The sequence below is a fragment of the Equus quagga genome, chromosome 7, assembly GCF_021613505.1.
Source record: "Equus quagga isolate Etosha38 chromosome 7, UCLA_HA_Equagga_1.0, whole genome shotgun sequence".
Taxonomy (NCBI): domain Eukaryota; kingdom Metazoa; phylum Chordata; class Mammalia; order Perissodactyla; family Equidae; genus Equus; species Equus quagga.
Window position 1 is genome coordinate 81,745,757 of NC_060273.1, and position 14,899 is coordinate 81,760,655.

The following is a 14,899-nucleotide window of genomic DNA, read 5'->3' on the forward strand; positions in this document are numbered from 1 at the left end:
CACAGACCCCACACATACCCAGGCCAGTGGCCACCCACCCCCGCAGTGGGGACATAGAAGGCAAAAGAAGGCAGCTTAAATTCTCCAGGTAAAAGTTCACCAGGACGCTTGCTGGTGTCTAAGTGCAGACGGACACCATCAGGACAGACCCCCCCTGCTAACTCTGCCACTTCCACTCCCACCACCTCCAGAGCAGGTGGACATGCAGACTAAGCTGAGGGAAGGCAGGGCGGAGGGCAGGGGAGGGCATGGGGCCTGTCAGCTCTGTATGGGGGAGCTGTGACCTCCCCTTTGGCGGGAAACAGATCTCACCTTCCCCCAGGCCAAGGCCAGCCTCTGATCCCAACCCAGCTGACCAGAGTACCCAGTGCCCCTGAAACCAAGGCAGCCCCAAGCAAGGCGATCGGTTCCTGCCTTGACATTCAGATACTTGTGGACTGGGAAAGAGAAGTGCTTTTTTCAAGAAGGGTCAGGAACAAGAGAATGTGAATCTGTGACACCAGTAGACCCCTTCCTGCCACACAGACAGGGACTGTCTGTGAACAATGCCAGAGATGAGAAACGAAGGAGAGAGAAGTGGACATAGGAGGGGGAGAGGGAGAGGAGACCAGAGGGAAGAAGAGAAGCGGGGGAACGGTGGGGAGGGGAAGAGAGGGAGCCATGCGACATCCTCGTCCAGGCGCTCTGCCTTACCTCTGCCGAACTGTTCCAGAGGCCTTCTCAGTTTTGCGCCAAATCAACCCCATTTTTGTTGAAGCTCTTTTGCACTGGGTTTCTGGATGTCATTTACATCCTCAGAGTCCTGATGAACACAAAAGTGACCTAGGACTTCTCTGCCCTACCCTCCCCTGGGGCTGTTTGGCATTTCTGTGTGTAGAGGAGCGATGGCCAGAAACTGCCAGGAGTGTTTTTCTTGAGACCCTGTGAAGGTCTGGACAATGAGGGACCTCCTGGAGCTGATTCAACTATTCAAGAGTGGATCTACAAGATGCTGGCCATAAGGGCTGCTCTGGGGCCCCGGAGACAAATTCTCCTCAGGGCAGAGAGGAGAGTCTTCTCCCTGCTCTGCCCAGGCTTCAGCTCTGGAAGGATCCAGAATGGCACCCTGGGCACTTCTGTGACAGACCCCAGTGAGGCACCTCTCAACAGCTGTGCCAGCAGCAGGCAGTGGGGACACAAAGCGAGGGGAAAGCAGAGAGGGGGACAAGGCGGTCAACACAGTGACTCCACTTATCACCCTTGTTTGGGGAGTCCCTGCTCAGAGACTCAAGAAATAACCAGTAGACACTGTGAGGACGACCCATTTCTGGTGGTGAGCTTCCTGCCATAAGTAGGAGACATCAAGCCTTATTTTGTAGGTGCAGATTGGTGAAGTGGACTCAAGTTACATAAATACAACTCCATATTGGATTTGGGGGACTTCTGCTGCTTCCCATAAGCATAGATCATGGACAGTAGCATGAACCCCAGCAGCTGTACCACTGACTCAGAGTTTCAGACTGGTCAATGCCAGGGGAGCGTTGACCGCCCCAGATCTGAGCTGGATCAGCCTCCGAGAAAGGAAGTCACTCTTTGGATCATTTCCATGATAGAACAGAACAAAGCCCCAGGGTTTCTGGCTCAGCTCAAATCAATCACAGGACAGACACTCCAGCAAAATAGAGCCTCTGCGGCCTCCGCAGTCTGCAGAACTAAATTAGAAGCCCCCGGAGCCTGTGGAGCCCCACTGAAGGTGAGCGTTCCATCTGAGAGCCAAGCTGGCTTTTAGATACATCTTCACATAAAGACGCTCACAGCATCATCACTGTCTGTCACCAACAGCGTGAACAGAATGCGTATTCTGCGCTTTGGCAAAGGCCACGGGGGTGTGGGGCACGAGTGTCTTCTCACGACATCTCCCCTCCAAAGATACGCAGACGTGTCTGCTGTGCCCTGGAACTTCTGAGCCCGCATGTCCCCAAGCACCAGCTCAGAGGGGACGATTTCCATTGCCCCAAGGCTGCAGCGAGAGGATGCTATAGATCAGTATTCTAGTCACTCTGGACAGATTTTCAAGTTTTCTCCCAAAGGGTAGAAATACCATTTTCCAGATTCTTAAAGACTGTCCAGTCAGTCCTCCCCCTGCATACATATGACATGAAAGATTCAGCCTGAGGTGAAACATAAAGATCCCTTCTGGAAAATGGAGCTAACAGTTTGAGATGAGAGCACAGATGCGTGAGGAAGCCACGGGAACTGCTTCTCCCCACACTGCCTGGGTGTGCGTCTACCTGCAGGGTCAGCCGGCCAGTGCCTGGGGAACTCTGAAGGGACCCAGGGTGTGCCCCAAGCCCACAGGGCATCAGTGGTCACCCCAGTGCCCCACCACATGGTCAGAGATGAGGAGGGGGATTTGGAGGTGAGAATGAGATCTGGTCCCACGTCTCCAGCACTCCTGCCCCATATGCGTCCCCACATGGGTCCAGCTGGCAGCAGAGACCCACAGGCAACTCAAGCAGGTGTGGAGGACAATGATGTCCGTGGCCCCATCTTTGTGGGGCCTGGGTGCTGTGTGCACGGACTTCCCGAGGCTTCTCTGGAGGCCGCCCCCAGAAAGAGAAGGCTAGAACCAACGCAAAAGAGGCAACAGCTGTGTGAAGCTGAGCTCCTGCAGAGGGAAAATAATAGAGGAGCCGCTTACCCGCCAGGCCTCTGCATCTCCTCCTACAGGCTGTGGTCACTCAGGGGCAGAAATCACCACTGGCACAGAGCAGCGGAGCCTGCGTGGTCTGTGTAACCTCACCAAGTCACACCCCAGACCGCCAAGCCCAGGCGGTGGCAGGGCGAGCAGCACAGGGTGCCAGAGGAAAGAGAGCAAGTGAACACAAACGCCTGGCCTGGCTGCTATCCTGTTCCATGAAGTGTTTGGGTGACTTCCCAAGAAAGACTAGAAAGTGAGGTTGTGGTGAATTATAACATCAGTGGCCCCAATGAAATGTACCTCCTGGTCCTCCTGACCTCACTTATTCCCCTCCCACATTGACGTTCGGTTCGGTCATGTGACTTGTGTGAGCCAATGGGACATTAGCAAGTATAGCACATGGAGGGGCTTGATGAGGAAGTGCCCAGTGGGGCTTGTCCTCTTAGACGCCAGCTGCTATGTTGTAAAGAAGCTCGGCTAGCCTACTGAATGGTGAGAGGCCACGTGGAGAAAAACCGTGGAGGACATGAGGCCTCTTGTCCTTCCATCTAGCCAGGCTCCCAGCTGGGCGTAGGAGTGAGTCAGCTACGTGGAGCAGAAGAACCGCCCAGCTGAATCCCGTTGACCACAGATTCGTAGGAAGTAACAGTGTTGTTTTAAGCCCCTCAGTTTTGAGGTGGTATGGTACCCAAGCAATAGGTAACGCAAATAAAGGGACTGAGGGATGGTCCGGGAACTTTCACATCATACTCAGCCTAATGACAGGAGAGGGATCTCACCCATTCCCCCCAGGACAATGACTGACTCCTAGGGCCTCACTGACAGTGCCCTAGGAATACAAGTCAGCCGGTGTTAATGAAGCTGCAGTCAGGGTTCCCAACTATCCAGGTCAGCTTTGCTCCACCTAGAAGAAACCCTGTCTCTGTCCACCAACAGAAACCTCAAAAAGCAGCTCTGGCCATGTTGCAGAAGGATGCACACTCTCTTGAACAAGCTGAAGGCAGCCAGTCAGTGCAGCCATCTCCTCAGCTCGTGGACTGCAATGTGCAAAGGATGGAAAGGATGCTGTGGACTCGAACTGCTGAGGAGCCTGCAGGCTCACCGCTAGAATGGAGGGAAGCCTGGGAACAGTTAAGTAGATTTGTGAGATCTTAATAAGGATGGTGGACAATACAGGGGAGAAATCACAAGGCAGTCAGTGAATCATTGCCCAATGGACAGTGATAACACTCCCTTAGATTTCCAACCTTAGAGCCATCAGAGCACTTTTACGTCCCTTATCTCATTCCATTAAAACAACAACCCAGTGAAGTGGGCAGGGCAGGACTCATTATCCCCTTTGTGTAGAAAGAGCTTAAGTGGTGCAGGGGTCCCGTTGAGTGGGACTCCCATGAACTGGAAATTCAAACCCTGGGACCCCGAGCCCCATGAACTGGACTGGGTGCAGAGTGGATGCCAGTGAACACAGCCAATGGGAGGGATGCCCTTAGGCTGGACAAGTGTAGAAGCAGTGTCCCGGGAGGCAGCCTGGGCAAGGAGGGACGCTCCTTGCAGGTATTTCTCTGTGTGGGCCTAGGACCTCCTGCTTCAGAATCCCCTGGGACACTTAATAATGTAGATCTACAGGCTGGGAGTGAGGCCCAGGAATCTATATATTAAGATTCTCCCAGGTGACTCGGCTAGTCCATCATATTTGAACTCTATTGCCACAGAAGTCCCCTTGCTGGAAGCATGGCTATCAGGTCACCTGACTCAGTGATGGGAGGCAAGGACTTGGGGTCCAATGCTCGAACTGCCTCTCCTGTCTTCACCGAGGAGGCAGGACAGATCCAGTTTGGGCAGGATGTATAAGATTTGGACACATGGAAAAGATGGAGGTGGCAAGAAAAAAAGGCAGGGTAAGTAGCTCATTGCCACACCGCCCTCAGTCACATATCCATTATTGAACACCATCGTCACTAGTGAAAACTCATGAGAAAGGGACAGGAAACACAAGGGTATGGGTGACAACATCCTCCGGGGATGGCCTGGTTTGGGTTTTGTCTCGTGTTCCCTGGGGGTAAGGAAGTGTCACTCTTGCACTGGGGCACAGGCAGGGTCTCCTCCCCTCTGTCCTGGGATCTCAGGGCTCCCCTAGAGTCAGAGAGCAGAGCCCTGAGGAGGACAACCTGCCCCGGTGGGGATGCTTCCTGAGTGTCCTGGCATTAGTCCACCCTGGGGGGACCCCTCAATCCCCCACTCCGGCAGGTTCTGCCCCAGTGACAGCAGGGAGGAGAGGTCCTGCCAGCTCCAGTGAGTAGGGGGTATGCTGGGTGTCCACTCCTCCTCTCGCCCCAACTAAAGGGGGGAGGGGAGATGGGGCCGGGACAGGGCTGGCTCCTCATATTTGAGATCCACCTTGTACTTGGGATAACCCTGTCCTACTCTTTGTGACGGACTCTGAGCCACTTCCGATCTGGAGCAGGAAATGTGCTGTTGAAGTGTGCTCATAATCAGACCCAGGTAATTGGCTCTTTAATAATCAGCCTGTTCCTCCTGCCAGCTCCCTAAGCCTCCCCGTCCTGCCTTCCTTCTATTTTCATGCTGTCCCCTCCCAGGTAGGGAATTCCTTAAAGGGCCCAGCTGGCTTGTCATCTTTTCCTTTTCTTTCCAAATGGCCCTATTGAGGGTGGGCCTTTTCCTGCGTGTGATTCAGAGTGAGGCTCTGAGCAAGGGCTCTGAGGGGCCAGAGGCACAGATTCCCGGAAAGAGCGCTATTTTGGGAACTTGGACGGTGGAAAGGCGTAGTGTACTCACCTCTGGCGCAGCAGAGCTCAGCCCGACCCTCCTGCCCGGGTCGGGGGGTGGGGGTGGGGGGGGGGGGGGGGACACTCTCCTGAAACCCAAAATGCCTCCGTGTCCCTTCCACCCTGGCTATCCTCTCAAGTGAGTGCAGAAAGGATGGAAAGTGGCCTTCTTGACAATATTGTCAGCGTCATGTGAAAGGGGGCCTGTGGCTCCAGGACCCCGACCCCGGACTGGGCCCTTTCTCTTCCGGCTCCAGCACCCAGCCTCACCTTCAGCCAGCGCCTGCCGCCTGCCGGATGAGGCACTTAAAAAATGAGGACCACAGAGAGGGAGAGAAATAAAAAAGCAAATTACTTTTGCTGTTTTGTTTTACACTGTTTTTAAAAAAAATTATTATTCTCATTACAAAAGTAAACTATGGTCACTGAAGAAATTTTCAAGAACCTTGGCACTCAAAAAGAAGAAAATGGAAATCGCCCTTAATCCCACCCATAGGGATCATTATTAGAGGGTATTACTCGTGGTTTTATTTGCATATTTATATCAATCTTAATCCCCAAACTCCCGTGGGGAAGAATAGGACGTTACTTTCCCACTAGCCGATCTCCCGATCTCCCCAGGTGATTCTGAAGGGCTGGGAGAGAGGAGGTGCCATGAGTAGAAACTGAGCCCCAGCCCCTGGAGAACCTGCCCCACGGCCTTGGCTCCCTTTGGGGGGCAGTGCGGGACCCTGCCTTTCTTGCCTGGGTGGATGAATTCAGGACAAGGTGGGGCTGGATGGGCAACTGTCACATCTCAAAATGCCCTTAACACCCCCACACATCTTCTTGTTTTCCCGATTTGGTTCTAGTTGAGATGTTGAGAACATCCACTCAACACCATCTCTGGGGGAGTGTCATCTTAAAGGCTGTCTCAAAGAAGGGCCAAAGGATTCCATTCCGAGTCATCCAGCAGAGACGAGCGGGCTGGCAGCCTACAGGGAGCGGCTGGAGAAGCCCCTTCCCCAGCAGCTCTGGGTACAGGGACCACACGTGCCTCCCCAGAGGAAACCTTCCAGGATGGAGACACCCTAACTTATGACCTGGGAGCCGGGGCTCAAGAGGAGGAGCAGGTCAGATTCCTATTGCCTCCGCATAAAATAGCAATGCTAATCTAGTTTCCAATTTAAGTTTTAAAATGCCACTTAAAGGACAGCTTCAGTTCTCTCACTTAAAACTTTTTTTAAATAATCACATTTCCTCATGAATCAGGCCATGGGCATATTTGTCCCTCCCTTCCTGTCAAGAACTGACAGAGCAAAAAGGATACTCTCTCAGAGATTTTCGTGACCAACATACTGCTTTGTTTAGGGGGCCTTTCTCTGCCCCTCTCCCCCACCCATCGCTCCTTCTACCCATGGCCTCTGGGACACTGATCGTGACCCCACCACTCCCCTGTGGGAGAAGACGGCACCACCCAGTGGCAGAGGTTCAGGAAGGACCAGGAAAGAAATGAGAGCTGTTGCCCAGGCACTGGCCAAGGGGAAGTCTCAGGGCAGGGGTGACTGGCTGCAGGGAGGGACTTATCCAAAATTAAGATTTTGGGGATCCCCAAGACTTTTATGGGAGAGAAACCAAGTTGTTTTTTGTTTTGTCTTTTTAAAAGCTTTGGAGAAAATGAAAACATCATTTCAAAACCTGAAGGAATATGCTCCCAAATTTTGTAAACTTGGACTTTTCCTCCTTTTTCTAGTCAAGGATGGACCCTTCTCTATATTTTAAGCATAGGTCGGGGGAGGGCCATGAAGAGTGAACGCTGTCAGGAGGACGTCTCTCCTGTCCCACCCTCCCGTTAACTTGGGAAGGGACATCAGGCCTGTGCCCATGAAGACAGGGTGTGCAGGAGGCCTGGTCCAACTACCAGGGGCCTCCATGGAGAAGGCTGAGCCTCCTCTGGAGGACCAGTTTGCAGGCTGGCCTGGTCTTTGGGGAGGGTGGTGGGTAGGGAGGTGGTGCCTGTCTGTGTGGAGCCAGGACTAATCCCCTGAGATGGCAGCCAGGCCTCTAACTGCCCACCCAGGACCTCGGCTCAGGAGCAGAATCTGCAGACAGAGCTCAAGCCTGCCCCTGCTGAGGCTCCCCAGCCTGCCCAGAGTCCTCGCTCTGCAGGCAGCTGCAAGACGGATGTACTGGAGATGGGAGCTGGTGACACTCTTCCTGCAGGTCCCCAATCCCAGAGCTTCTTGCTGACTCAGATCAAGACTTTCTGGCTGGTGCTGCCCTCTGGCATGGGTGGGGTTACAGGTGGCCTGGGCCATCCCCTGTATCTCTCAGATATGGGTTCAGCCATACCTAAACCCTAAGAAGGCTGCCCGATGCGCCCTTCCCAGTCCTTCTTTTGTGGCAGGCACCCCCGCCCCCCAACCCTGATCCCCCCACCCCAGACATCAGACATTCCTGACAGAGTTGGAAGCAGGCCAGTCCTCAGTCTGTCAGTTCTTGGGAACCTCGGGCTCACAGGTCTGGGTCTGAGAGCAAGGAGAGACCTCTCCCCACCAGCTCAAACATGCTGGAGCCAAGACGGGCATCTCACTTATCAAAGCCCCCACGGTGCCTCATCTGCTGGCCAGGCCCTCATTTGAGCCAGAAAGGGATCTGGGTAGGAACAATGATGGAGGCTGACAATCAAGGATACGCTAGAACAACCAGCCAGCCTGAAATGAGGAGCGTAAAGTGAGCCTATGTGGTGATGTTGGACACTCCAACCTTTCTGCCGCAACGTCATGTTCAGCTCCTAGTAGGGGAGGGGAGAAGAGCGGAATTCCAAATCGTGACTGCTTGCCTAGGGGTTTACTCCTCGATGACTTTTATTTTCTTTTTTACCCTTGTTTATGTTTTCCCAGTAATGACCAAATACTGCTTTCATAACCAGGATAAAAATAGGGGGAAGTGTGTTTTATTTTTAAAAAGGTCAGTGGGAACCATGTAAGTGGTTGACTCAGACAGTGACCACAATAATCTGGGCTCCCTGTGGCAGCCGGGGTGCCCAGGACGATGGAGGTGGGTTTCCGTGAGGTCACTGCAGCTCAGACTTAGGGGCCCCAACTCCTGTTCACTTGGTCACGTGTTTTTATAAAATTTGTAAAAGTAAGGCATTTTATCAGGTAAAACTACTGTTTTCCACTACGACTTCCCTCTGCCACACTTCTCCTCAGGTCTGACTGCACTGAAGAGCCCGTGAAATTTGGGCCACCCCGCTGAGAGGGGGCTGTGCTGGAGGTGCCTCTTAGAGCTTTGGTTCTGCTCGCCGCCCGCCTGTGGTTCCCAGGGACAATCCCACCGCCCGCTGTGTCAACTCACTGGTATTAGGACACAAAGGTGCAGGGTCCCGAGCAGAGTACCCTGGACCAAGTGTCGCTAACCACCTGGGAGCAGGGAATGCGACTATGGAAGGGAACTGCGGTTTGAAATGTATGGCGCCAGAAGCCAGTCTGGATTGTTTTTCCATGTTTTGGATCTTTGTCAGCTTTTCAAAATTCGTAATTTATTTCGATTCTGTTTCTCTTTCTAAATAAATCGTCACTTTAAAACCTAATTTTGTGGTGTTATTCTCAGAGAAGGCCCCTAAGATGCACAAGCTCCAGGCTCCACAAAACCTCCATCTCCCCCTAAGGATGGGTTGCAGAGGGACAGCGAAGGGCGGGTGGCTGCTGCAGTCTCCGTGTCGGGCAGTGGGCCTCTGCGCCTGGGCAGTAGCAGTGTCTGTGGAAATGCCAATGCCAGGAGAGAGAGCAGGTCCAGCTGCGACACACAGCCCGGGACACACATGGACCTTACACCACTGACCACTGAAACAAGGGAAGGGGGGCTGGCTCAGCCCCTGGAACCTGACCTCAGCCCAGACTCACAGGCGCAAACCCAAGGGTGTGCCTCTCACCCTTGGAAGATTCTGAATCTGAGGCACACAGTCAAAACCAGCTGTAAACAGCTGGAGACTGCCTGGGCCTCACGCACCCGGGAGAGAGGCCAGAGAGGAAGGGTTAGCCAGGCCCAGGGCTTGGAGAGAGGGCTTCTGAGCAGAGGTGACTTCAACCTCTGGCACCTGCCGCTTCCTCGAGGCCTCGACAGCCCTCTGCAAAGGGTCACCAGCCCCAGCCTCAGCAGAGAAAGATCACTCTACTTTTGACCACCCACTGAGCCCCAAACTGCGGCCAGCTGCCCACCCCCTGCCGGACAGGGCTCTCCTAACAGGCAGCCCGCTGGCCTGGCTGCCACATGTCTAGTTTGGGTGCTTCCTACCAGGTCCTCCCTTCCTCTCTCCTCTCACAGGTGTCAGACCTGCACTGTGATCCGAAGGCTCCCCCAGCCTACTCCGCCTCCCACACCCTTTATCCGCCACTGGCATTTCCACCAATAAGTCTCCCACACGTGCTTCTCGGAGGACCCGAACTGACATGAGACCAAACTGGATTATTCTTCTTGCCATAATCAGAATCATTAAAAGAGATTACAAGACAGTAACTTTTTCACTGTGTGATTCAATGACGTACCCATTTGCTAGCTAAACTAATACTGCGCCCCACTTGAAGTGTGCATTCCAGATCTCGGGAAATGCAATCCTACAACAGAACCAGCTCTTCCTGACCTTTCCATGAAGTAGCTCTTGATCCGTGCCACAGATGGCGTGGGTTGAGGGGGGCCTCTAAATTGACTAAACATACTTTCTCCCTGCCTTGCTGCCTCTCTCCACCTCTGGGCCCAAGGCACCCGCTCTGGCTCTCATTCTTCCTCCCTTGAAGTACAGGGACAGGGACCAGAGGACCCCAGCCAGATGCCAGGTGCCCCCGAGCCTGGCTACTGATTTAAACAACAGTCCTAGGGGGCCAGCCCAGTGGAGCAGCAGTTAAGCTCACCCGTTTCGCGTTGGTGGCCCAGGGTTCACTTGTTCAGATCCCAGGCACTGACCTACATACCACTTGTCAAGCCATGCTGTGGCAGGTGTCCCACATATAAAGTAGAGGAAGATGGGCACAGATGTTAGCTCAGGGCCAGTCTTCCTCAGCAAAAAAGAGGAGGATTGGTAGCAGATGTTAGCTCGGGGCTAATCTTCCTCGGAAAAAATAAATAAATAAATAAATAAACAACAGTCCTGTTCCAAGTCCTCCTACTCCTTTGGGCACATGCTGGCTCTATCCCAGCCTCAGGCCACCTCCCACTCTTGGCCAGAGAGGTGGCCTGCTCCTTAGCATGCAGGGACTCCACCCCAAACCCCCTGATCAGGACCAGGCGGCAGTGCATCTTCACCAGCACGCAAACCTCTGTCCTTCCCAGAGAAGGCTAGGTGACGCACCCAGGGGGTGGCAATCAGTCTGCTATCAGTCCCAGGAGCCAGCAAGTTTTGTGTCACTATGACCCGCTTGGCTAGAGGCCATACAGCTAAAGGGACCCAGAGAGGCAGGCAAAGTCATATGTCATTGGGACCAAGGAGAAAGATGTTGAGGGACTAACCAGTGAGACTTTGTCCAAAAAATGGCACACCCGGAGTCATCGTATCACCAGAGTCAGAGCCAACAGCCCCAGCCCGCAGATCCAGGTTTGCACCCTCTTCCTGAACTCCCAGCCCCACCCAGGCAGCCTTGTGGATCGCATTACTGACTCTCTGTCCCACCGTCTGATCCTGCAAGACACCCACAGGCCTAGGGATCAGAGGACAGAAACAGAGATGCCCTTTCTGGGGTAGGAGTCCTTTCGTGAGCACACTCCTTGCAGAGGCACTTCTCCCTCACAGCCAGCCTTTCTCCACTGACCCCGCTCCACCAACCAGACTCCAACCCCTGCAGGCCCCCACCCGGCCATTCTCCAAGCCCACTGCTGCCTATCTGCATTTGGAAGATCACTTCACTTCAGAGCCTGGGCTTGGCCTACTTGTTATTTAGTTCCTAAAATGGTCATTCAAACATGCAACCTTATGTCACCAACCAACTACTGTGGTTACCAAAGCCATCTGTGAAAGAAAAAAAAACCAACATTGTTGGGGTGAGGGTAAAAATAAAAAGGTCTGCGCGAGGGCACGGGCAGCACTCACAGAGGAAGCGGGGCCGGCGGCAGCAGCCGGATGTGCGCAGTGCACAGGGAAAACCCACTCCGGCTGCGACCAGCTCCAACCTCAGACAGCAGTTCTTCACCCTCGATCTTCACCCAGCCTCCTGGTGACGCTGAGTGGTTTAATGATAATTCCCCGAGCGTGCAGAAGAAACAGAAATAGCTTCACCAAGTATCGCAAGTCGGCGCGGCATAGTTTATGAATTGCTGGGGCCCTAATGGTCCCCGGCTCCCTAATTTCCATCAAACAGCTGCCAAATGGCCCCATCGCGGCAGGAAAGGCACGCTCGCCCGGCCTCTCTGGGTCTCTCCACAGACAGGCCGGTGGGGGAGGAACATGTGTCACTCAGTGACCATGTAATGGGGAAGAGGTCGCTCCAGGGTCCCAGCCCTGTGACCTCAGCCCGTCAAAGTCAACCTCCAAGCCCCTTTATAATCTTTTCTGAGACTTAAATGTGTGGGTACACAAAGCTCCCTTAATGGAAGGTCGTTCTGGTTTGTGTAAAAAGCTGTGTAAACTTCATCTCTGCATTTACTCAGCATCAGCCTTGTTTAATTTCCTGCCGGGGGATGTTCGGGGAACGTGACTGCCCTCTTGGGGCTCTGAACATCTTTTGGAAAAGAAACAGTGCTCTCCCCACTTTGGGACCAAAAGACCCCCAAAAAAGGGCAAGAGATCTCCTCCAACTTTACCAAAAGGAAAGGCGCTTTGACCATATGCTCTCATTAGAAAAAGCAGCTTTAGACTGAGTGGACAAGCACAGGCTGCGGAGTGGAGTCTGAGGCCCCCTGGCAACGTGACCCAGCTGTGTGACCTTGGTAGGTGACCCCACTTCTCAGGGTTCCAGCTTCCTCCTTGGGAGAATGGAGTGGCTCTCTCACAGGTTGCTGTGAGGAGAAAGAGGTCATGCTGAAACCCAAGCCAGGCTTGGCTGTGAAAGGAGGTCTGCACATGGCAGCTACTAGAGGTGGTCCCTGTAGGGGTTAAGTGCATGGACTCTGGAGCCTGGCTGCCAGGTTCAAGTCCTAGCTCCACTATTCACAGGCCACGAGACCTTGCCTGTCCTACCTCTGCAAAATGCAATGTGCTGATGAAAAGCAGCAGCTCTGAGGAAGGAATGCGCAGTGCCAGGGACCCCAGGTTCAGAGATGTCCCCTGTCCCACATGAGCAACGGAGCAGCAGGAGCCCTCCATCCACCCCAAACCCTTCGCAGACTCCCCTGCTCCTCGGAGGATCACAGCACGTTTCCAGAGCAGGACCAGAAATCACTCACCGTAAACCTTCATCTTACAGCCCAAAAGGCTGAGGCTTGCCCCAGACTCCACTTAGGACCTCCCAACTGAGCTGCCCAGACTTTCCGCCATCGCCTGGTGTCTGACCTGATCTCCTGGGCGGAGCGGAGAGGAAGCGGGGTCCGTGGGCCATGTGACTCCCCATATAAACACATGGAGGAAAGTCTAGGCCAAACCCCAAACTGAGCTACAAACTGAGAACTGTTTGATGCTTTTCCTCATCGTATGTATTTTAGATGGCTGCAACCTTTAATGAAAAAGAAAATTTTAATACTCAATTAAAAATAATTTTGTTATACCTTTAAAAAAAACCCAGGACCCAGGGAGTTACTGACAGCAGGGGCTTCACCTGAATAAAATGCCCTCCATCCAGTCCACACGCTCACCCTCCCCTTGGCTGAACATGTCCATGAGACAGCCTGTTGTCGTGTCACATAATGTCCCCTGGGATCCTGCTGGCTGGGTGAAATGCTGTCTGAAATAAGTCAGGCCTTCAGAGAAAGGGACTCCTGGCGTTCGGCTGGTGGGCCCCTTCCATGGCTGCTGCATCACTGTTTTGGGTGGCTGGCCTGTGCTGATGTGGGTAGGCCTTGCCCCTCTCAGAGCCAGCTTTCCTATCTGCAAATGAGGGGGTGGCCTAAGCAGCAGCCAGGCAGAGGGGCGCAGGCTCCTATGCCCTTGGAGCACACTAGGCGGCTCTTCTGGACCAGGTGGGTAGATGGGGCACTGCTGAGTCCTGCCGGGTCCTGCTGTCCACCCCATACCCACACACACGGGCCTCTTCCGGCCCAGGGAGGCCCCCCAGGCCCATCCACGAGACTAAGAGGAAAACACTGAGGTGGGCCTCCGGAGCATTTTCCACCTCACTCAACAAGCAGTCAAACTCTCTGTGGGGTCATGACTTGGGGACATAGTTTCAACACTGGACAAAGAGCTTGCAGAAGTGTTTCTTCTGGGCAGCTGGGATTTGTGGGAATGAGCTCTGGTCGAGGTCGGCCTGGCACTCCTCGGTTGTCCTTGTTGCGCCTGTGGCCAGGTGTGAGGTGCGGTGAGGGAGAGGGCAATCGCTAACTCATCTTCCCCCGGTTCCTTCAGCCAGCACTCATCAAGCTCTCCCAGGTTCTGCACCCCTTGAGTGGGGAAGGAGGTAAGGGGGAGACACAGCCATGATCTTGGCCGACCCTGCAGGGGTCTCAGACAAGAGACCAGACAGCATTGCTGGGACTAGGGTGAGGGGTGAGGCGCTAGGGTGCAAAATGGACGGAGGCACCTCGCTCCTGACTCTGCGCCTGCAGGACCCTGGGGGTAAGCGCCTCCTTCAATCTCGTGGGGAGGACAGTCAGTGCCGTCAGTACTTCCTGAGCAGAGCAGAGGCTGCAGCAGCCAGGGCAGGGGCTCCCATACTAGCCTGGGGGGCTTCAGAGGCTTCTCAGAGGAAGTCAGGAGTTCGGACTCTTGGAAAAGGAGATCCCCCCCTCAGTCCTGCTGACTGCTCACCTCTGCCCTGGCCCCCAAGCATTCACCAGGGCTGCAAAGGGCAGGTAAGCCATCACCAGCATCGTGTCCTCCTCTTGCCTCCCCAGCCGAGCGGAACTGGCCAGGAGAGCTGAGCGAGGGAGCTCCCGGTGGGGGAAGCACGTGTGCCCTCAGGGCACAGCAAGAGAGGAGCCTGAGACTTGGAACCAGTCCCAGCCTGTCCGGGAGCCCTCTACCTTCGCCCAGGCCTCCCCCGGAGGCAGTGTGCCCTGCCTGAGCTACCCAGCAGCCAGTGGGGCTCCAACCAACCCCGTTACGCCTGGAGGGAGAATGTCAAGGAGAAGAATGAAAGCAGGTGTCCATGCCCGGCTGAGCCTTGTCTCTGAGTCGGTTTGCTGTCAACAACTGTCTCTGTTTTGCGTGTCTCTGCTCATAGGTCTGTAACCGTCCGTCTCTTTGTCCGTCAGTCTTTCTGTGACCCTGTGTGTTTTCTCCCTGCCTCTCTCTGTGTGTCCCTCTCTCTGTGAGTGATGTGAGGCCGGGCCGGGGGCAGTCGCAGCCCTGTGCTCTCTCGCCCTCATT